Below are 25,008 nucleotides of genomic sequence, written 5' to 3' on the forward strand. Positions count from 1 at the left end.
CTCTAGGAAGACACTGTCTTCACTCTCCCTAGGAACACACTGTCGTCACGCTGCATTAGGAACACACTGTCTTAACTCTCCTCTGGTAAAACACTGTCTTCACTCTGCTCCATGCACATACACCGCAACTCTGCGTTAGGAACACAGTGTCTTTACTCTGCTGTAGGAACGCACTGGTCACTCTGCATTAGGAACACACTGTCTTCACTCTGCTCTAGGAACACACTGTCTTCACTCAGCTCCATGCACATACACTGCAATCTGCATTAGGAACACACTGTCTTCACTCTGCTCTAGGAATACACTGACTTCACTCTGCTCCATGCACATACACAGCAACTCTTTGTTAGGAACACACTGTATTCACTCTGCTGTAGGAACATACTGTATTAACTCTGTATTAGGAACACACTGTCTTCACTCTGCTCCAGGCACATACACCACAACTCTGCATTAGGAACACACTGTCTTCACTCTGCGTTAGGAACACACTGTCTTCACTATGCGTTAGGAACACACTGTCTTCACTATGCGTTAGGAACATACTGTCTTCACTCTGCTTTAGGAACACACTGTATTCACTCTGCTCCATGCACGTACACCACAACTCTGCCTTAGGAACACACTGTCTTCACTCTGCTCTAGGAACACACTGTCTTCACTATGCATTAGGAACACACTGTTTTCACTCTGCATTAGGAACACACTGTCTTCACTCTGCCTATAGGAACACACTGTCTTCACTATGTCTTAGGAAAACACTACTTCACTCTTCTCTAGAAAGACACTGTCTTCACTATGAATTAGGAATACACTGTCTTCACTATGCGTTAGGAACACACTGTCTTCACTCTGCTCTAGGAAGACACTGTCTTCACTCTACCTTAGGAACACACTGTCGTCACGCTGCATTAGGAACAGACTGTCTTAACTCTCCTCTAGTAAAACACAGTCTTCACTCTGCTCCATGCACATACACCGCAACTCTGCATTAGGAACACACTATCTTCACTCTGCTCTAGGAAAACACTGTGTTCACTGTGCGTTAGGAACATACTGTCTTCACTCTGCTCTAGGAAGACACTGTCTTCATTCAGCTTCATACACATACACCGCAACTCTGCATTAGGAACACACTGTCTTCACACTGCTCTAGGAAAACACTGTCTTCACTGTGCGTTAGGAACATATTGTATTCACTCTGCTCTAGGAAGACACTGTCTTCATTCAGCTTCATGCACATACACCGCAACTCTGCATTAGGAACACACTGTCTTCACTCTGCTCTAGGAAAACACTGTCTTCACTCTGTTCTAGGAACACACTGTTTTAACTGTGCGTTAGGAACACACTGTCTTCACTCTGCTCTAGGAACACACTGTCTTCACTCTGTTTTAGGAACACACAGTTTTCACTCTGCCTTAGGAACACACTGTCTTCACTCTGCTCTAGGAACACACTGGTCTTCTGCATTAAGAACACACTGTCTTCACTCTGCTCTAGGAACACACTGTCTTCACTCAGCTCCATGCACATACACTGCAATCTCCATTAGGAACACACTGTCTTCAATCTGCTCTAGGAATACACTGTCTTCACTCTGCTCCATGCACATACACAACAACTCTTTGTTAGGAACACACTGTATTCACTCTGCTGTAGGAATATACTGTATTTTCTCTGCAGTAGGAACACACTGTCTTCACTCTGCTCCAGGCAAATACAACGCAACTCTGCGTTAGGAACACACTGTCTTCACTCTGCGTTAGGAACACACTGTCTTCACTATGCGTTAGGAACACATTGTCTTCACTATGTGTTAGGAACATACTGTCTTCACTCTGCTTTAGGAACACACTGTATTCACTCTGCTCCATGCACGTACACCGCAACTCTGCTTTAGGAACACACTGTCTTCACTCTGCATTAGGAACACACTGTCTTCACTATGCATTAGGAACACACTGTTTTCACTCTGCATTAGGAACACACTGTCTTCACTCTGCTCTAGGAACACACAGTTTTCACTCTGCCTTAGGAAAACACTGTCTTCAATAGCGTTAGGAACACACTGTCTTCACTCTGCTCTAGGAAAACACTGTCTTCACTGTGCATTCGGAACACACTGTCTTCACTATGCGTTAGGAACACACTGTCTTAACTATGCGTTAGGAACACACTGTCTTCACTCTGCTCTAGGAAAACACTGTCTTCACTCTGCTCTAGGAACACACTGTCTTAACTGTGCGTTAGGAACACACTGTCTTCACTCTGCTCTAGGAACACACTGTCTTCACTCTGCTTTAGGAACACACTGTATTCACTCTGCCTTAGGAACACACTGTCTTCACTCTACTCAAGGTACACACTGGTCACGCTGCATTAGGAACACACTGTCCTAACTCTGCTCTAGGAACACACTGTCTTCACTCTGCTCTAGGAACACACTGTCTTAACTGTGCGTTAGGAACACCTGTCTTCACTCTGCTCTAGGAACACACTGTCTTCACTCTGCTCTAGGAAAACACTGTCTTCACTCTGCTCTAGGAACACACTGTCTTAACTGTGCGTTAGGAACACCTGTCTTCACTCTGCTCTAGGAACACACTGTCTTCACTCTGCTTTAGGAACACACTGTATTCACTCTGCCTTAGGAACACTCTATCTTCACTTTGCTCTAGGAACACACTGGTCACTCTGCATTAGGAACACACTGTCTTCACTCTGCATTAGGAACACACTGTCTTCACTCTGCTCTAGGAACACACAGTCTTTACTCTGCCTTAGGAAAACACTGTCTTCATTATGCGTTAGGAACACACTGTCTTCAGTCTGCATTAGGGACACACTGTCTTCACTATGCATTAGGAACACACTGTCTTCACTATGCTCTAGGAAAACACTGTCTTCACTCTGTTCTAGGAACACACTGTCTTAACTGTGCGTTAGGAACACACTGTCTTCACTCTGCTCTAGGAACACACTGTCTTCACTCTGCTTTAGGAACACACAGTTTTCACTCTGCCTGAGGAACACACTGTCTTCACTCTGCTCTAGGAACACACTGGTCACTCTGCATTAAGAACACACTGTCTTCACTCTGCTCTAGGAACACACTGTCTTCACTCAGCTCCATGCACATACACTGCAATCTCCATTAGGAACACACTGTCTTCAATCTGCTCTAGGAATACACTGTCTTCACTCTGCTCCATGCACATACACAACAACTCTTTGTTAGGAACACACTGTATTCACTCTGCTGTAGGAATATACTGTATTTTCTCTGCATTAGTTACAAACTGTCTTCACTCTGCTCCATGCACGTACACCGCAACTCTGCATTAGGAACACACTGTCTTCACTCTGCTCTAGGAACACACAGTTTTCACACTGCCTTAGGAAAACACTGTCTTCAATAGCGTTAGGAACACACTGTCTTCACTGTGCTCTAGGTAAACACTGTCTTCACTATGCATTCGGAACACACTGTCTTCACTATGCGTTAGGAACACACTGTCTTAACTGTGCGTTAGGAACACACTGTCTTCACTCTGCTCTAGGAAAACACTGACTTCACTCTGCTCTAGGAACACACTGTCTTAACTGTGCGTTTGGAACACACTGTCTTCACTCTGCTCTAGGAACACACTGTCTTCACTCTGCCTTAGGAACACACTGTATTCACTCTGCCTTAGGAACACACTGTCTTCACTCTACTCAAGGAACACACTGGTCACGCTGCATTAGGAACACACTGTCTTAACTCTGCTCTAGGAACACACTGTCTTCACTCAGCTCCATGCACATACACTGCAATCTGCATCAGGAACAGACTGTCTTCACTCTGCTCTAGGAATACACTGTCTTCACTCTGCTTCATGCACATACACAGCAACTCTTTGTTAGGAACACACTGTATTCACTCTGCTGTAGGAACATACTGTATTAACTCTGCATTAGGAACACACTGTCTTCACTCTGCTCCAGGCACATACACCGCAACTCTGCGTTAGGAACACAAAGTCTTCACTCTGCGTTAGGAACACACTGTCTTCACTATGCGTTAGGAACACACTGTCTTCACTATGCGTTAGGAACATACTGTCTTCACTCTGCTTTAGGAACACACCATATTCACTCTGCTCCATGCACGTACACCGCACTCTGCGTTAGGAACACACTGTCTTCACTCTGCATTAGGAACACACTGTCTTCACTATGATTTAGGAACACACTGTTTTCACTCTGCATTAGAAACACACTGTCTTCACTCTGCTCTAGGAACACACAGTCTTCACTCTGCCTTAGGAAAACACTGTCTCACTATGCATTAGGAACACACTGTTTTCACTCTGCATTAGGAACACACTGTCTTCACTCTGCCTTAGGAACACACTGTCTTCACTATGTCTTAGGAAAACACTACTTCACTCTTCTTTAGAAAGACACTGTCTTCACTATGCATTAGGAATACACTGTCTTCACTCTGCTCTAGGAAGACACTGTCTTCACTCTCCCTAGGAACACACTGTCGTCACGCTGCATTAGGAACACACTGTCTTAACTCTCCTCTGGTAAAACACTGTATTCACTCTGCTCCATGCACATACACCGCAACTCTGCGTTAGGAACACAGTGTCTTTACTCTGCTGTAGGAACGCACTGGTCACTCTGCATTAGGAACACACTGTCTTCACTCTGCTCTAGGAACACACTGTCTTCACTCAGCTCCATGCACATAAACTGCAATCAGCATTAGGAACACACTGTCTTCACTCTGCTCTAGGAATACACTGTCTTCACTCTGCTCCATGCACATACACAGCAACTCTTTGTTAGGAACACACTGTATTCACTCTGCTGTAGGAACATACTGTATTAACTCTGTATTAGGAAAACACTGTCTTCACTCTGCTCCAGGCACATACACCACAACTCTGCATTAGGAACACACTGTCTTCACTCTGCGTTAGGAACACACTGTCTTCACTATGCGTTAGGAACACACTGTCTTCACTATGCGTTAGGAACATACTGTCTTCACTCTGCTTTAGGAACACACTGTATTCACTCTGCTCCATGCACGTACACCACAACTCTGCCTTAGGAACACACTGTCTTCACTCTGCTCTAGGAACACACTGTCTTCACTATGCATTAGGAACACACTGTTTTCACTCTGCATTAGGAACACACTGTCTTCACTCTGCCTATAGGAACACACTGTCTTCACTATGTCTTAGGGAAACACTACTTCACTCTTCTCTAGAAAGACACTGTCTTCACTATGCATTAGGAATACACTGTCTTCACTATGCGTTAGGAACACACTGTCTTCACTCTGCTCTAGGAAGACACTGTCTTCACTCTACCTTAGGAACACACTGTCGTCACGCTGCATTAGGAACACACTGTCTTAACTCTCCTCTAGTAAAACACAGTCTTCACTCTGCTCCATGCACATACACCGCAACTCTGCATTAGGAACACACTATCTTCACTCTGCTCTAGGAAAACACTGTGTTCACTGTGCGTTAGGAACATACTGTCTTCACTCTGCTCTAGGAAGACACTGTCTTCATTCAGCTTCATGCACATACACTGCAACTCTGCATTAGGAACACACTGTCTTCAGTCTGCTCTAGGAAAACACTGTCTTCACTCTGCGCTAGGAACAAACTGTCTTAACTCTGCATTAGGAAAACACTGTCTTCACTCTGCTCTAGGAACACACTGTCTTCACTCTGCATTAGGAACACACTGTGTTCACTCTGCTCCATGCACATACACCGATATTCTGCGTTAGGAACACACTGTCTTCACTCTGCATTAGGAACAAACTGTCTTCATTCCCCTCTAGGAACACACTGTTTTCACTCTGCTCCTGGAACACACTGTCTTCACTCTGCTCCATGCACATACACCACAACTCTGCGTTAGGAACACACTGTCTTCACTACGCGTTAGGAACATACTGTTTCACTATGTGTTCGGAACACACTGTCTTCACTGTGCGTTAGGAACATACTGTCTTCACTCTGCTCTAGGAAGACACTGTCTTCATTCAGCTTCATGCACATACACCGCAACTCTGCATTAGGAACACACTGTCTTCACACTGCTCTAGGAAAACACTGTCTTCACTGTGCGTTAGGAACATATTATATTCACTCTGCTCTAGGAAGACACTGTCTTCATTCAGCTTCATGCACATACACCGCAACTCTGCATTAGGAACACACTGTCTTCACTCTGCTCTAGGAAAACACTGTCTTCACTCTGTTCTAGGAACACACTGTCTTAACTGTGCGTTAGGAACACACTGTCTTCACTCTGCTCTAGGAACACACTGTCTTCACTCTGCTTTAGGAACACACAGTTTTCACTCTGCCTTAGGAACACACTGTCTTCACTCTGCTCTAGGAACACACTGGTCACTCTGCATTAAGAACACACTGTCTTCACTCTGCTCTAGGAACACACTGTCTTCACTCAGCTCCATGCACATACACTGCAATCTCCATTAGGAACACACTGTCTTCAATCTGCTCTAGGAATACACTGTCTTCACTCTGCTCCATGCACATACACAACAACTCTTTGTTAGGAACACACTGTATTCACTCTGCTGTAGGAATATACTGTATTTTCTCTGCAGTAGGAACACACTGTCTTCACTCTGCTCCAGGCACATACAACGCAACTCTGCGTTAGGAACACACTGTCTTCACTCTGCGTTAGGAACACACTGTCTTCACTATGCGTTAGGAACACATTGTCTTCACTATGCGTTAGGAACATACTGTCTTCACTCTGCTTTAGGAACACACTGTATTCACTCTGCTCCATGCACGTACACCGCAACTCTGCGTTAGGAACACACTGTCTTCACTCTGCATTAGGAACACACTGTCTTCACTCTGCTCTAGGAACACACAGTTTTCACTCTGCCTTAGGAAAACACTGTCTTCAATAGCGTTAGGAACACACTGTCTTCACTCTGCTCTAGGAAAACACTGTCTTCACTATGCATTCGGAACACACTGTCTTCACTATGCGTTAGGAACACACTGTCTTAACTGTGCGTTAGGAACACACTGTCTTCACTCTGCTCTAGGAAAACACTGTCTTCACTCTGCTCTAGGAACACACTGTCTTAACTGTGCGTTAGGAACACACTGTCTTCACTCTGCTCTAGGAACACACTGTCTTCACTCTGCCTTAGGAACACATGTATTCACTCTGCCTTAGGAACACACTGTCTTCACTCTACTCAAGGAACACACTGGTCACGCTGCATTAGGAACACACTGTCTTAACTCTGCTCTAGGAACACACTGTCTTCACTCAGCTCCATGCACATACACTGCAATCTGCATCAGGAACAGACTGTCTTCACTCTGCTCTAGGAATACACTGTCTTCACTCTGCTTCATGCACATACACAGCAACTCTTTGTTAGGAACACACTGTATTCACTCTGCTGTAGGAACATACTGTATTAACTCTGCATTAGGAACACTCTGCTCCAGGCACATACACCGCAACTCTGCGTTAGGAACACAAAGTCTTCACTCTGCGTTAGGAACACACTGTCTTCACTATGCGTTAGGAACACACTGTCTTCACTATGCGTTAGGAACATACTGTCTTCACTCTGCTTTAGGAACACACCATATTCACTCTGCTCCATGCACGTACACCGCACTCTGCGTTAGGAACACACTGTCTTCACTCTGCATTAGGAACACACTGTCTTCACTATGATTTAGGAACACACTGTTTTCACTATGTCTTAGGAAAACAATACTTCACTCTTCTCTAGAAAGACACTGTCTTCACTATGCATTAGGAATACACTGTCTTCACTATGCGTTAGGAACACACTGTCTTCACTCTGCTCTAGGAACGCACTGGTCAATCTGCATTAGGAACACAATGTCTTCACTCTGCTCTAGGAACACACTGTCTTCACTCAGCTCCATGCACATACACTGCAATCTGCATTAGGAACACACTGTCTTCACTCTGCTCTAGGAATACACTGTCTTCACTATGCTCCATGCACATACACAGCAACTCTTTGTTAGGAACACACTGTATTCACTCTGCTGTAGTAACATACTGTATTAACTCTGTTCGGAACACACTGTCTTAACTGTGCGTTAGGAACATACTGTCTTCACTCTGCTCTAGGAAGACACTGTCTTCATTCAGCTTCATGCACATACACCGCAACTCTGCATTAGGAACACACTGTCTTCACTCTGCTCTAGGAAAACACTGTCTTCACTCTGCTCTAGGAAGACACTGTCTTCACTCTGCCTTAGAAACACACTGTCTTCACGCTGCATTAGGAACACACTGTCTTCACTCTGCTCTAGTAAATTACTGTCTTCCCTCTGCTCCATGCACATACACTGCAACTCTGCGTTAGGAAAACACTCTTCACTCTGCTCTAGGAACACCCTGTCTTCACTCTGCTTTAGGAACACACAGTCTTCACTCTGCCTTAGGAACACACTGTCTTCACTCTGCTCTAGGAAAACACTGGTCACTCTGCATTAAGAACACACTGTCTTCACTCTTCTCTAGGAACACACTGTCTTCACTCTGCTCTAGGAACACACTGGTCACTCTGCATTAAGAACACACTGTCTTCACTCTGCTCTAGGAACACACTGTCTTCACTCAGCTCCCTGCACATACACTGCAATCTCCATTAGGAACACACTGTCTTCACTACGCGTTAGGAACATACTGTTTCACTATGTGTTCAGAACACACTGTCTTCACTGTGCGTTAGGAACATACTGTATTCACTCTGCTCTAGGAAGACACTGTCTTCATTCAGCTTCATGCACATACACCGCAACTCTGCATTAGGAACACACTGTCTTCACTCTGCTCTAGGAAAACACTGTCTTCACTCTGACCTAGGAACACACTGTCTTCACTGTGCGTTAGGAACACACTGTCTTCACTCTGCTTTAGGAACACACTGTCTTAACTGTGCATTAGGAACACACTGTCTTCACTCTGCTCTAGGAACACACTGGTCACTCTGCATTAGGAACACACTGTCTTCACTCTGCTCTAGGAACACACTGTCTTCACTCAGCTCCATGCACATACACTGCAACCTCCATTAGGAACACACTGTCTTCACTCTGCTCTAGGAATACACTGTCTTCACTCTGCTCCATGCACATACACAGCAACTCTTTGTTAGGAACACACTGTATTCACTCTGCTGCAGGAACATACTGTATTATATCTGCATTAGGAACACACTGTCTTCACTCTGCTCCAGGCACATACACCGCAACTCTGCGTTAGGAGCACACTGTCTTCACTCTGCGTTAGGAACACACTGTCTTCACTATGCGTTAGGAACACACTGTCTTCACTATGCATTAGGATCATACTCTCTTCACTATGCATTAGGAACACACTGTTTTCACTCTGCATTAGGAACACACTGTCTTCACTCTGCTCTAGGAACACACAGTCTGCACTCTGCCTTAGGAAAACACTGTCTTCACTATGCGTTAGGAACACACTGTCTTCACTCTGCTCTAAGAAGACACTGTATTCACTATGCATTAGGAACACACTGACTTCACTATGCGTCAGGAACAAACTGTCTTCACTCTGCTTTAGGAAGACACTGTCTTCACTCTGCCTTAGGAACAAACTGTCTTCACGCTGCATTAGGAACACACTGTCTTCACTCTGCTCTAGTAAAACACTGTCTTCACTCTGCTCCATGCACATACACTGCAACTCTGCTTTAGGAACACACTGTCTTCACTCTGCTCTAGGAACACACTGTCTTCACTCTGCTTTAGGAACACACTGTCTTCACTCTGCTCTAGGAACACACTGTCTTCACTCTGCCTTAGGAACACACTGTCTTCACTCTGCTCTAGGAACACACTGGTCACTCTGCATTAAGAACACACTGTCTTCACTCTTCTCTAGGAACACACTGTCTTCACTCAGCTCCCTGCACATACACAGCAACTCTTCGTTAGGAACACACTGTTTTCACTCTGCTCTAGGAACACACTGTCTTCATTCTGCTACATGCATATACACAGCAACTCTTTGTTAGGAACACACTGTATTCACTCTGCTGTAGGAACATACTGTATTAAATCTGCATTAGGAACACACTGTCTTCACTCTGCTCCATGCACATACACCAATACTCTGCGTTAGGAACACACTGTCTTCATTCTGCGTTAGGAACAAACTGTCTTCATTCCGCTCTAGGAACACACTGTTTTCACTAAGCGATAGGAACATGCTCTTTTCACTCTGCTCTAGGAACACACTGTCTTCACTCTGCTCCATGCACATACACCACAACTCTGCGTTAGTAACACATTAGGAACATACTGTCTTCACTCTGCTTTAGGTACACACTGTATTCACTCTGCTCCTTGCACGTACACCGCAACTCTGTGTTAGGAACACAATGTCTTCACTCTGCCTTAGGAACACACTGTCGTCACTATGTCTTAGGAAAACACTACTTCACTCTTCTCTAGAAAGACACTGTCTTCACTATGCATTAGGAACACACTGTCTTCACTATGCATTAGGAACACACTGTTTTCACTCTGCATTAGGAACACACTGTCTTCACTCTGCTCTAGGAACACACAGTCTTCAACCTGCCTTAAGAAAACACTGTCTTCACTATGCGTTAGGAACACACTGTCGTCACGCTGCATTAGGAACACACTGTCTTAACTCTCCTCTAGTAAAACACTGTCTTCACTCTGCTCCATGCACATACACCGCAACTCTGCGTTAGGAACACACTGTCTTCACTCTGCTCTAGGAACGCACTGGTCACTCTGCATTAGGAACACACTGTCTTCACTCTGCTCTAGGAACACACTGTCTTCACTCTGCTCCATGCACATACACTGCAATCTGCATTAGGAACACACTGTCTTCACTCTGCTCTAGGAATACACTGTCTTCACTATGCTCCATGCACATACACAGCAACTCTTTGTTAGGAACACACTGTATTCACTCTGCTGTAGTAACATACTGTATTAACTCTGTTCGGAACACAATGTCTTCACTCTGCTCTAGGAAGACACTGTCTTCATTCAGCTTCATGCACATACACCGCAACTCTGCATTAGGAACACACTGTCTTCACTCTGCTCTAGGAAAACACTGTCTTCACTCTGCTCTAGGAACACACTGTCTTAACTGTGCGTTAGGAACACACTGTCTTCACTCTGCTCTAGGAAAACACTGTCTTCACTCTGCTCTAGGAACACACTGTCTTAACTGTGCGTTAGGAACACACTGTCTTCACTCTGCTCTAGGAAAACACTGTCTTCACTCTGCTCTAGGAACACACTGTCTTAACTGTGCGTTAGGAACACACTGTCTTCACTCTGCTCTAGGAACACACTGTCTTCACTCTGCTTTAGGAACACACTGTATTCACTCTGCCTTAGGAACACACTGTCTTCACTCTACTCAAGGAACACACTGGTCACGCTACATTAGGAACACACTGTCTTAACTCTGCTCTAGGAACACACTGTCTTCACTCAGCTCCATGCACATACACTGCAATCTGCATTAGTAACAGACTGTCTTCACTCTGCTCTAGGAATACACTGTCTTCACTCTGCTTCATGCACATACACAGCAACTCTTTGTTAGGAACACACTGTATTCACTCTGCTGTAGGAACATACTGTATTAACTCTGCATTAGGAACACACTGTCTTCACTCTGCTCCAGGCACATACACCGCAACTCTGCGTTAGGAACACAAAGTCTTCACTCTGCGTTAGGAACACACTGTCTTCACTATGGGTTAGGAACACACTGTCTTCACTATGCGTTAGGAACATACTGTCTTCACTCTGCTTTAGGAACACACCATATTCACTCTGCTCCATGCACATACACCGCACTCTGCGTTAGGAACACACTGTCTTCACTCTGCATTAGGAATACACTGTCTTCACTATGATTTAGGAACACACTGTTTTCACTCTGCATTAGGAACACACTGTCTTCACTCTGCTCTAGGAACACACAGTCTTCACTCTGCCTTAGTAAAACACTGTCTTCACTATGCATTAGGAACACACTGTTTTCACTCTGCATTAGGAACACACTGTCTTCACTCTGCCTTAGGAACACACTGTCTTCACTATGTCTTAGGAAAACAGTACTTCACTCTTCTCTAGAAAGACACTGTCTTCACTATGCATTAGGAATACACTGTCTTCACTCTGCTCTAGGAAGACACTGTCTTCACTCTCCCTAGGAACACACTGTCGTCACGCTGCATTAGGAACACACTGTATTAACTCTCCTCTGGTAAAACACTGTCTTCACTCTGCTCCATGCACATACACCGCAACTCTGCGTTAGGAACACAGTGTCTTTACTATGCTGTAGGAACGCACTGGTCACTCTGCATTAGGAACACACTGTCTTCACTCAGCTCCATGCACATACACTGCAATCTGCATTAGGAACACACTGTCTTCACTCTGCTCTAGGAACACACTGGTCACTCTGCATTAGGAACACACTGTCTTCACTCTGCTCTAGGAACACACTGTCTTCACTCTGCTCCATGCACATACACCGCAACTCTGCGTTAGGAACACACTGTCTTTACTCTGCATTAGGAACAAACTGTCTTCATTCCCCTCTATGAACACACTGTTTTCACTCTGCTCTAGGAACACACTGTCTTCACTCTGCTCCATGCACATACACCACAACTCTGCGATAGGAACACACTGTCTTCAATACGCGTTAGGAACATACTGTTTCACTATGTGTTCAAAACACACTGTCTTCACTGTGCGTTAGGAACATACTGTCTTCACTCTGCTCTAGGAAGACACTGTCTTCATTCAGCTTCATGCACATACACCGCAACTCTGCATTAGGAACACACTGTCTTCACTCTGCTCTAGGAAAACCCTGTCTTCACTCCGCTCTAGGAACACACTGTCTTAACTGCGTTAGGAACACACTGTCTTCACTCTGCTCTAGGAACCCACTGTCTTCACTCTGCTTTAGGAACACACTGTATTCACTCTGCCTTAGGAACACACTGTCTTCACTCTTCTCTAGGAACACACTGGTCACGCTGCATTAGGAACACACTGTCTTAACTCTGCTCTAGGAACACACTGTCTTCACTCAGCTCCATGCACATACACTGCAATCTGCATTAGGAACACACTGTCTTCACTCTGCTCTAGGAATACACTGTCTTCACTCTGCTCCATGCACATACACAGCAACTCTTTGTTAGGAACACACTGTATTCACTCTGCTGTAGGAACATACTGTATTAACTCTGCCTTAGGAACACACTGTCTTCACTCTGCGTTAGGAACACACTTTCTTCACTATGCTTTAGGAACACACTGTCTTCACTATGCGTTAGGAACATACTGTCTTCACTCTGATTTAGGAACACACTGTATTCACTCTGCTCCAAGCACGTACACCGCAACTCTGCGTTAAGAACACACTGTCTTCACTCTGCTCTAGGAATACACTGTCTTCCATCTGCTCCATGCACATACACAGCAACTCTTTGTTAGGAACACACTGTCTTCACTCTGCTCCAGGCACATACACCGCAACTCTGCGTTAGGAGCACACTGTCTTCACTCTGCGTTAGGAACACACTGTCTTCACTATGCGTTAGGAACACACTGTCTTCACTATGCATTAGGATCATACTCTCTTCACTATGCATTAGGAACACACTGTTTTCACTCTGCATTAGGAACACACTGTCTTCACTCTGCTCTAGGAACACACAGTCTGCACTCTGCCTTAGGAAAACACTGTCTTCACTATGCGTTAGGAACACACTGTCTTCACTCTGCTCTAAGAAGACACTGTATTCACTATGCATTAGGAACACACTGACTTCACTATGCGTCAGGAACAAACTGTCTTCACTCTGCTTTAGGAAGACACTGTCTTCACTCTGCCTTAGGAACACACTGTCTTCACGCTGCATTAGGAACACACTGTCTTCACTCTGCTCTAGTAAAACACTGTCTTCACTCTGCTCCATGCACATACACTGCAACTCTGCTTTAGGAACACACTGTCTTCACTCTGCTCTAGGAACACACTGTCTTCACTCTGCTTTAGGAACACACTGTCTTCACTCTGCTCTAGGAACACACTGTCTTCACTCTGCCTTAGGAACACACTGTCTTCACTCTGCTCTAGGAACACACTGGTCACTCTGCATTAAGAACACACTGTCTTCACTCTTCTCTAGGAACACACTGTCTTCACTCAGCTCCCTGCACATACACAGCAACTCTTCGTTAGGAACACACTGTTTTCACTCTGCTCTAGGAACACACTGTCTTCATTCTGCTACATGCATATACACAGCAACTCTTTGTTAGGAACACACTGTATTCACTCTGCTGTAGGAACATACTGTATTAAATCTGCATTAGGAACACACTGTCTTCACTCTGCTCCATGCACATACACCAATACTCTGCGTTAGGAACACACTGTCTTCATTCTGCGTTAGGAACAAACTGTCTTCATTCCGCTCTAGGAACACACTGTTTTCACTAAGCGATAGGAACATGCTCTTTTCACTCTGCTCTAGGAACACACTGTCTTCACTCTGCTCCATGCACATACACCACAACTCTGCGTTAGTAACACATTAGGAACATACTGTCTTCACTCTGCTTTAGGTACACACTGTATTCACTCTGCTCCTTGCACGTACACCGCAACTCTGTGTTAGGAACACAATGTCTTCACTCTGCCTTAGGAACACACTGTCGTCACTATGTCTTAGGAAAACACTACTTCACTCTTCTCTAGAAAGACACTGTCTTCACTATGCATTAGGAACACACTGTCTTCACTATGCATTAGGAACACACTGTTTTCACTCTGCATTAGGAACACACTGTCTTCACTCTGCTCTAGGAACACACAGTCTTCAACCTGCCTTAAGAAAACACTGTCTTCACTATGCGTTAGGAACACACTGTCGTCACGCTGCATTAGGAACACACTGTCTTAACTCTCCTCTAGTAAAACACTGTCTTCACTCTGCTCCATGCACATACACCGCAACTCTGCGTTAGGAACACACTGTCTTCACTCTGCTCTAGGAACGCACTGGTCACTCTGCATTAGGAACACACTGTCTTCACTCTGCTCTAGGAACACACTGTCTTCACTCTGCTCCATGCACATACACTGCAATCTGCATTAGGAACACACTGTCTTCACTCTGCTCTAGGAATACACTGTCTTCACTATGCTCCATGCACATACACAGCAACTCTTTGTTAGGAACACACTGTATTCACTCTGCTGTAGTAACATACTGTATTAACTCTGTTCGGAACACAATGTCTTCACTCTGCTCTAGGAAGACACTGTCTTCATTCAGCTTCATGCACATACACCGCAACTCTGCATTAGGAACACACTGTCTTCACTCTGCTCTAGGAAAACACTGTCTTCACTCTGCTCTAGGAACACACTGTCTTAACTGTGCGTTAGGAACACACTGTCTTCACTCTGCTCTAGGAAAACACTGTCTTCACTCTGCTCTAGGAACACACTGTCTTAACTGTGCGTTAGGAACACACTGTCTTCACTCTGCTCTAGGAAAACACTGTCTTCACTCTGCTCTAGGAACACACTGTCTTAACTGTGCGTTAGGAACACACTGTCTTCACTCTGCTCTAGGAACACACTGTCTTCACTCTGCTTTAGGAACACACTGTATTCACTCTGCCTTAGGAACACACTGTCTTCACTCTACTCAAGGAACACACTGGTCACGCTACATTAGGAACACACTGTCTTAACTCTGCTCTAGGAACACACTGTCTTCACTCAGCTCCATGCACATACACTGCAATCTGCATTAGGAACAGACTGTCTTCACTCTGCTCTAGGAATACACTGTCTTCACTCTGCTTCATGCACATACACAGCAACTCTTTGTTAGGAACACACTGTATTCACTCTGCTGTAGGAACATACTGTATTAACTCTGCATTAGGAACACACTGTCTTCACTCTGCTCCAGGCACATACACCGCAACTCTGCGTTAGGAACACAAAGTCTTCACTCTGCGTTAGGAACACACTGTCTTCACTATGGGTTAGGAACACACTGTCTTCACTATGCGTTAGGAACATACTGTCTTCACTCTGCTTTAGGAACACACCATATTCACTCTGCTCCATGCACATACACCGCACTCTGCGTTAGGAACACACTGTCTTCACTCTGCATTAGGAATACACTGTCTTCACTATGATTTAGGAACACACTGTTTTCACTCTGCATTAGGAACACACTGTCTTCACTCTGCTCTAGGAACACACAGTCTTCACTCTGCCTTAGTAAAACACTGTCTTCACTATGCATTAGGAACACACTGTTTTCACTCTGCATTAGGAACACACTGTCTTCACTCTGCCTTAGGAACACACTGTCTTCACTATGTCTTAGGAAAACACTACTTCACTCTTCTCTAGAAAGACACTGTCTTCACTATGCATTAGGAATACACTGTCTTCACTCTGCTCTAGGAAGACACTGTCTTCACTCTCCCTAGGAACACACTGTCGTCACGCTGCATTAGGAACACACTGTATTAACTCTCCTCTGGTAAAACACTGTCTTCACTCTGCTCCATGCACATACACCGCAACTCTGCGTTAGGAACACAGTGTCTTTACTATGCTGTAGGAACGCACTGGTCACTCTGCATTAGGAACACACTGTCTTCACTCAGCTCCATGCACATACACTGCAATCTGCATTAGGAACACACTGTCTTCACTCTGCTCTAGGAACACACTGGTCACTCTGCATTAGGAACACACTGTCTTCACTCTGCTCTAGGAACACACTGTCTTCACTCTGCTCCATGCACATACACCGCAACTCTGCGTTAGGAACACACTGTCTTTACTCTGCATTAGGAACAAACTGTCTTCATTCCCCTCTATGAACACACTGTTTTCACTCTGCTCTAGGAACACACTGTCTTCACTCTGCTCCATGCACATACACTGCAATCTGCATTAGGAACACACTGTCTTCACTCTGCTCTAGGAATACACTGTCTTCACTCTGCTCCATGCACATACACAGCAACTCTTTGTTAGGAACACACTGTATTCACTCTGCTGTAGGAACATACTGTATTAAATCTGCATTAGGAACACACTGTCTTCAATACGCGTTAGGAACATACTGTTTCACTATGTGTTCAAAACACACTGTCTTCACTGTGCGTTAGGAACATACTGTCTTCACTCTGCTCTAGGAAGACACTGTCTTCATTCAGCTTCATGCACATACACCGCAACTCTGCATTAGGAACACACTGTCTTCACTCTGCTCTAGGAAAACCCTGTCTTCACTCCGCTCTAGGAACACACTGTCTTAACTGCGTTAGGAACACACTGTCTTCACTCTGCTCTAGGAACCCACTGTCTTCACTCTGCTTTAGGAACACACTGTATTCACTCTGCCTTAGGAACACACTGTCTTCACTCTTCTCTAGGAACACACTGGTCACGCTGCATTAGGAACACACTGTCTTAACTCTGCTCTAGGAACACACTGTCTTCACTCAGCTCCATGCACATACACTGCAATCTGCATTAGGAACACACTGTCTTCACTCTGCTCTAGGAATACACTGTCTTCACTCTGCTCCATGCACATACACAGCAACTCTTTGTTAGGAACACACTGTATTCACTCTGCTGTAGGAACATACTGTATTAACTCTGCCTTAGGAACACACTGTCTTCACTCTGCGTTAGGAACACACTTTCTTCACTATGCTTTAGGAACACACTGTCTTCACTATGCGTTAGGAACATACTGTCTTCACTCTGATTTAGGAACACACTGTATTCACTCTGCTCCAAGCACGTACACCGCAACTCTGCGTTAAGAACACACTGTCTTCACTCTGCTCTAGGAATACACTGTCTTCCATCTGCTCCATGCACATACACAGCAACTCTTTGTTAGGAACACACTGTCTTCACTCTGCTCCAGGCACATACACCGCAACTCTGCGTTAGGAGCACACTGTCTTCACTCTGCGTTAGGAACACACTGTCTTCACTATGCGTTAGGAACACACTGTCTTCACTATGCATTAGGATCATACTCTCTTCACTATGCATTAGGAACACACTGTTTTCACTCTGCATTAGGAACACACTGTCTTCACTCTGCTCTAGGAACACACAGTCTGCACTCTGCCTTAGGAAAACACTGTCTTCACTATGCGTTAGGAACACACTGTCTTCACTCTGCTCTAAGAAGACACTGTATTCACTATGCATTAGGAACACACTGACTTCACTATGCGTCAGGAACAAACTGTCTTCACTCTGCTTTAGGAAGACACTGTCTTCACTCTGCCTTAGGAACACACTGTCTTCACGCTGCATTAGGAACACACTGTCTTCACTCTGCTCTAGTAAAACACTGTCTTCACTCTGCTCCATGCACATACACTGCAACTCTGCTTTAGGAACACACTGTCTTCACTCTGCTCTAGGAACACACTGTCTTCACTCTGCTTTAGGAACACACTGTCTTCACTCTGCTCTAGGAACACACTGTCTTCACTCTGCCTTAGGAACACACTGTCTTCACTCTGCTCTAGGAACACACTGGTCACTCTGCATTAAGAACACACTGTCTTCACTCTTCTCTAGGAACACACTGTCTTCACTCAGCTCCCTGCACATACACAGCAACTCTTCGTTAGGAACACACTGTTTTCACTCTGCTCTAGGAACACACTGTCTTCATTCTGCTACATGCATATACACAGCAACTCTTTGTTAGGAACACACTGTATTCACTCTGCTGTAGGAACATACTGTATTAAATCTGCATTAGGAACACACTGTCTTCACTCTGCTCCATGCACATACACCAATACTCTGCGTTAGGAACACACTGTCTTCATTCTGCGTTAGGAACAAACTGTCTTCATTCCGCTCTAGGAACACACTGTTTTCACTAAGCGATAGGAACATGCTCTTTTCACTCTGCTCTAGGAACACACTGTCTTCACTCTGCTCCATGCACATACACCACAACTCTGCGTTAGTAACACATTAGGAACATACTGTCTTCACTCTGCTTTAGGTACACACTGTATTCACTCTGCTCCTTGCACGTACACCGCAACTCTGTGTTAGGAACACAATGTCTTCACTCTGCCTTAGGAACACACTGTCGTCACTATGTCTTAGGAAAACACTACTTCACTCTTCTCTAGAAAGACACTGTCTTCACTATGCATTAGGAACACACTGTCTTCACTATGCATTAGGAACACACTGTTTTCACTCTGCATTAGGAACACACTGTCTTCACTCTGCTCTAGGAACACACAGTCTTCAACCTGCCTTAAGAAAACACTGTCTTCACTATGCGTTAGGAACACACTGTCGTCACGCTGCATTAGGAACACACTGTCTTAACTCTCCTCTAGTAAAACACTGTCTTCACTCTGCTCCATGCACATACACCGCAACTCTGCGTTAGGAACACACTGTCTTCACTCTGCTCTAGGAACGCACTGGTCACTCTGCATTAGGAACACACTGTCTTCACTCTGCTCTAGGAACACACTGTCTTCACTCTGCTCCATGCACATACACTGCAATCTGCATTAGGAACACACTGTCTTCACTCTGCTCTAGGAATACACTGTCTTCACTATGCTCCATGCACATACACAGCAACTCTTTGTTAGGAACACACTGTATTCACTCTGCTGTAGTAACATACTGTATTAACTCTGTTCGGAACACAATGTCTTCACTCTGCTCTAGGAAGACACTGTCTTCATTCAGCTTCATGCACATACACCGCAACTCTGCATTAGGAACACACTGTCTTCACTCTGCTCTAGGAAAACACTGTCTTCACTCTGCTCTAGGAACACACTGTCTTAACTGTGCGTTAGGAACACACTGTCTTCACTCTGCTCTAGGAAAACACTGTCTTCACTCTGCTCTAGGAACACACTGTCTTAACTGTGCGTTAGGAACACACTGTCTTCACTCTGCTCTAGGAAAACACTGTCTTCACTCTGCTCTAGGAACACACTGTCTTAACTGTGCGTTAGGAACACACTGTCTTCACTCTGCTCTAGGAACACACTGTCTTCACTCTGCTTTAGGAACACACTGTATTCACTCTGCCTTAGGAACACACTGTCTTCACTCTACTCAAGGAACACACTGGTCACGCTACATTAGGAACACACTGTCTTAACTCTGCTCTAGGAACACACTGTCTTCACTCAGCTCCATGCACATACACTGCAATCTGCATTAGGAACAGACTGTCTTCACTCTGCTCTAGGAATACACTGTCTTCACTCTGCTTCATGCACATACACAGCAACTCTTTGTTAGGAACACACTGTATTCACTCTGCTGTAGGAACATACTGTATTAACTCTGCATTAGGAACACACTGTCTTCACTCTGCTCCAGGCACATACACCGCAACTCTGCGTTAGGAACACAAAGTCTTCACTCTGCGTTAGGAACACACTGTCTTCACTATGGGTTAGGAACACACTGTCTTCACTATGCGTTAGGAACATACTGTCTTCACTCTGCTTTAGGAACACACCATATTCACTCTGCTCCATGCACATACACCGCACTCTGCGTTAGGAACACACTGTCTTCACTCTGCATTAGGAATACACTGTCTTCACTATGATTTAGGAACACACTGTTTTCACTCTGCATTAGGAACACACTGTCTTCACTCTGCTCTAGGAACACACAGTCTTCACTCTGCCTTAGTAAAACACTGTCTTCACTATGCATTAGGAACACACTGTTTTCACTCTGCATTAGGAACACACTGTCTTCACTCTGCCTTAGGAACACACTGTCTTCACTATGTCTTAGGAAAACACTACTTCACTCTTCTCTAGAAAGACACTGTCTTCACTATGCATTAGGAATACACTGTCTTCACTCTGCTCTAGGAAGACACTGTCTTCACTCTCCCTAGGAACACACTGTCGTCACGCTGCATTAGGAACACACTGTATTAACTCTCCTCTGGTAAAACACTGTCTTCACTCTGCTCCATGCACATACACCGCAACTCTGCGTTAGGAACACAGTGTCTTTACTATGCTGTAGGAACGCACTGGTCACTCTGCATTAGGAACACACTGTCTTCACTCAGCTCCATGCACATACACTGCAATCTGCATTAGGAACACACTGTCTTCACTCTGCTCTAGGAACACACTGGTCACTCTGCATTAGGAACACACTGTCTTCACTCTGCTCTAGGAACACACTGTCTTCACTCTGCTCCATGCACATACACCGCAACTCTGCGTTAGGAACACACTGTCTTTACTCTGCATTAGGAACAAACTGTCTTCATTCCCCTCTATGAACACACTGTTTTCACTCTGCTCTAGGAACACACTGTCTTCACTCTGCTCCATGCACATACACTGCAATCTGCATTAGGAACACACTGTCTTCACTCTGCTCTAGGAATACACTGTCTTCACTCTGCTCCATGCACATACACAGCAACTCTTTGTTAGGAACACACTGTATTCACTCTGCTGTAGGAACATACTGTATTAAATCTGCATTAGGAACACACTGTCTTCAATACGCGTTAGGAACATACTGTTTCACTATGTGTTCAAAACACACTGTCTTCACTGTGCGTTAGGAACATACTGTCTTCACTCTGCTCTAGGAAGACACTGTCTTCATTCAGCTTCATGCACATACACCGCAACTCTGCATTAGGAACACACTGTCTTCACTCTGCTCTAGGAAAACCCTGTCTTCACTCCGCTCTAGGAACACACTGTCTTAACTGCGTTAGGAACACACTGTCTTCACTCTGCTCTAGGAACCCACTGTCTTCACTCTGCTTTAGGAACACACTGTATTCACTCTGCCTTAGGAACACACTGTCTTCACTCTTCTCTAGGAACACACTGGTCACGCTGCATTAGGAACACACTGTCTTAACTCTGCTCTAGGAACACACTGTCTTCACTCAGCTCCATGCACATACACTGCAATCTGCATTAGGAACACACTGTCTTCACTCTGCTCTAGGAATACACTGTCTTCACTCTGCTCCATGCACATACACAGCAACTCTTTGTTAGGAACACACTGTATTCACTCTGCTGTAGGAACATACTGTATTAACTCTGCCTTAGGAACACACTGTCTTCACTCTGCGTTAGGAACACACTTTCTTCACTATGCTTTAGGAACACACTGTCTTCACTATGCGTTAGGAACATACTGTCTTCACTCTGATTTAGGAACACACTGTATTCACTCTGCTCAAAGCACGTACACCGCAACTCTGCGTTAAGAACACACTGTCTTCACTCTGCTCTAGGAATACACTGTCTTCACTCTGCTCCATGCACATACACAGCAACTCTTTGTTAGGAACACACTGTCTTCACTCTGCTCCAGGCACATACACCGCAACTCTGCGTTAGGAGCACACTGTCTTCACTCTGCGTTAGGAACACACTGTCTTCACTATGCGTTAGGAACACACTGTCTTCACTCTGCTCTAGGAACACACTGTCTTCACTCTGCTTTAGGAACACACTGTATTCACTCTGCCTTAGGAACACACTGTCTTCACTCTACTCAAGGAACACACTGGTCACGCTACATTAGGAACACACTGTCTTAACTCTGCTCTAGGAACACACTGTCTTCACTCAGCTCCATGCACATACACTGCAATCTGCATTAGGAACAGACTGTCTTCACTCTGCTCTAGGAATACACTGTCTTCACTCTGCTTCATGCACATACACAGCAACTCTTTGTTAGGAACACACTGTATTCACTCTGCTGTAGGAACATACTGTATTAACTCTGCATTAGGAACACACTGTCTTCACTCTGCTCCAGGCACATACACCGCAACTCTGCGTTAGGAACACAAAGTCTTCACTCTGCGTTAGGAACACACTGTCTTCACTATGGGTTAGGAACACACTGTCTTCACTATGCGTTAGGAACATACTGTCTTCACTCTGCTTTAGGAACACACCATATTCACTCTGCTCCATGCACATACACCGCACTCTGCGTTAGGAACACACTGTCTTCACTCTGCATTAGGAATACACTGTCTTCACTATGATTTAGGAACACACTGTTTTCACTCTGCATTAGGAACACACTGTCTTCACTCTGCTCTAGGAACACACAGTCTTCACTCTGCCTTAGTAAAACACTGTCTTCACTATGCATTAGGAACACACTGTTTTCACTCTGCATTAGGAACACACTGTCTTCACTCTGCCTTAGGAACACACTGTCTTCACTATGTCTTAGGAAAACACTACTTCACTCTTCTCTAGAAAGACACTGTCTTCACTATGCATTAGGAATACACTGTCTTCACTCTGCTCTAGGAAGACACTGTCTTCACTCTCCCTAGGAACACACTGTCGTCACGCTGCATTAGGAACACACTGTATTAACTCTCCTCTGGTAAAACACTGTCTTCACTCTGCTCCATGCACATACACCGCAACTCTGCGTTAGGAACACAGTGTCTTTACTATGCTGTAGGAACGCACTGGTCACTCTGCATTAGGAACACACTGTCTTCACTCAGCTCCATGCACATACACTGCAATCTGCATTAGGAACACACTGTCTTCACTCTGCTCTAGGAACACACTGGTCACTCTGCATTAGGAACACACTGTCTTCACTCTGCTCTAGGAACACACTGTCTTCACTCTGCTCCATGCACATACACCGCAACTCTGCGTTAGGAACACACTGTCTTTACTCTGCATTAGGAACAAACTGTCTTCATTCCCCTCTATGAACACACTGTTTTCACTCTGCTCTAGGAACACACTGTCTTCACTCTGCTCCATGCACATACAACACAACTCTGCGATAGGAACACACTGTCTTCAATACGCGTTAGGAACATACTGTTTCACTATGTGTTCAAAACACACTGTCTTCACTGTGCGTTAGGAACATACTGTCTTCACTCTGCTCTAGGAAGACACTGTCTTCATTCAGCTTCATGCACATCCACCGCAACTCTGCATTAGGATCACACTGTCTTCACTCTGCTCTAGGAAAACCCTGTCTTCACTCCGCTCTAGGAACACACTGTCTTAACTGCGTTAGGAACACACTGTCTTCACTCTGCTCTAGGAACCCACTGTCTTCACTCTGCTTTAGGAACACACTGTATTCACTCTGCCTTAGGAACACACTGTCTTCACTCTTCTCTAGGAACACACTGGTCACGCTGCATTAGGAACACACTGTCTTAACTCTGCTCTAGGAACACACTGTCTTCACTCAGCTCCATGCACATACACTGCAATCTGCATTAGGAACACACTGTCTTCACTCTGCTCTAGGAATACACTGTCTTCACTATGCTCCATGCACATACACAGCAACTCTTTGTTAGGAACACACTGTATTCACTCTGCTGTAGTAACATACTGTATTAACTCTGTTCGGAACACAATGTCTTCACTCTGCTCTAGGAAGACACTGTCTTCATTCAGCTTCATGCACATACACCGCAACTCTGCATTAGGAACACACTGTCTTCACTCTGCTCTAGGAAAACACTGTCTTCACTCTGCTCTAGGAACACACTGTCTTAACTGTGCGTTAGGAACACACTGTCTTCACTCTGCTCTAGGAAAACACTGTCTTCACTCTGCTCTAGGAACACACTGTCTTAACTGTGCGTTAGGAACACACTGTCTTCACTCTGCTCTAGGAAAACACTGTCTTCACTCTGCTCTAGGAACACACTGTCTTAACTGTGCGTTAGGAACACACTGTCTTCACTCTGCTCTAGGAACACACTGTCTTCACTCT

The sequence above is a fragment of the Microtus pennsylvanicus genome, chromosome 5 (genome assembly GCF_037038515.1).
Source record: "Microtus pennsylvanicus isolate mMicPen1 chromosome 5, mMicPen1.hap1, whole genome shotgun sequence".
NCBI classification, from domain to species: Eukaryota; Metazoa; Chordata; class Mammalia; order Rodentia; family Cricetidae; genus Microtus; species Microtus pennsylvanicus.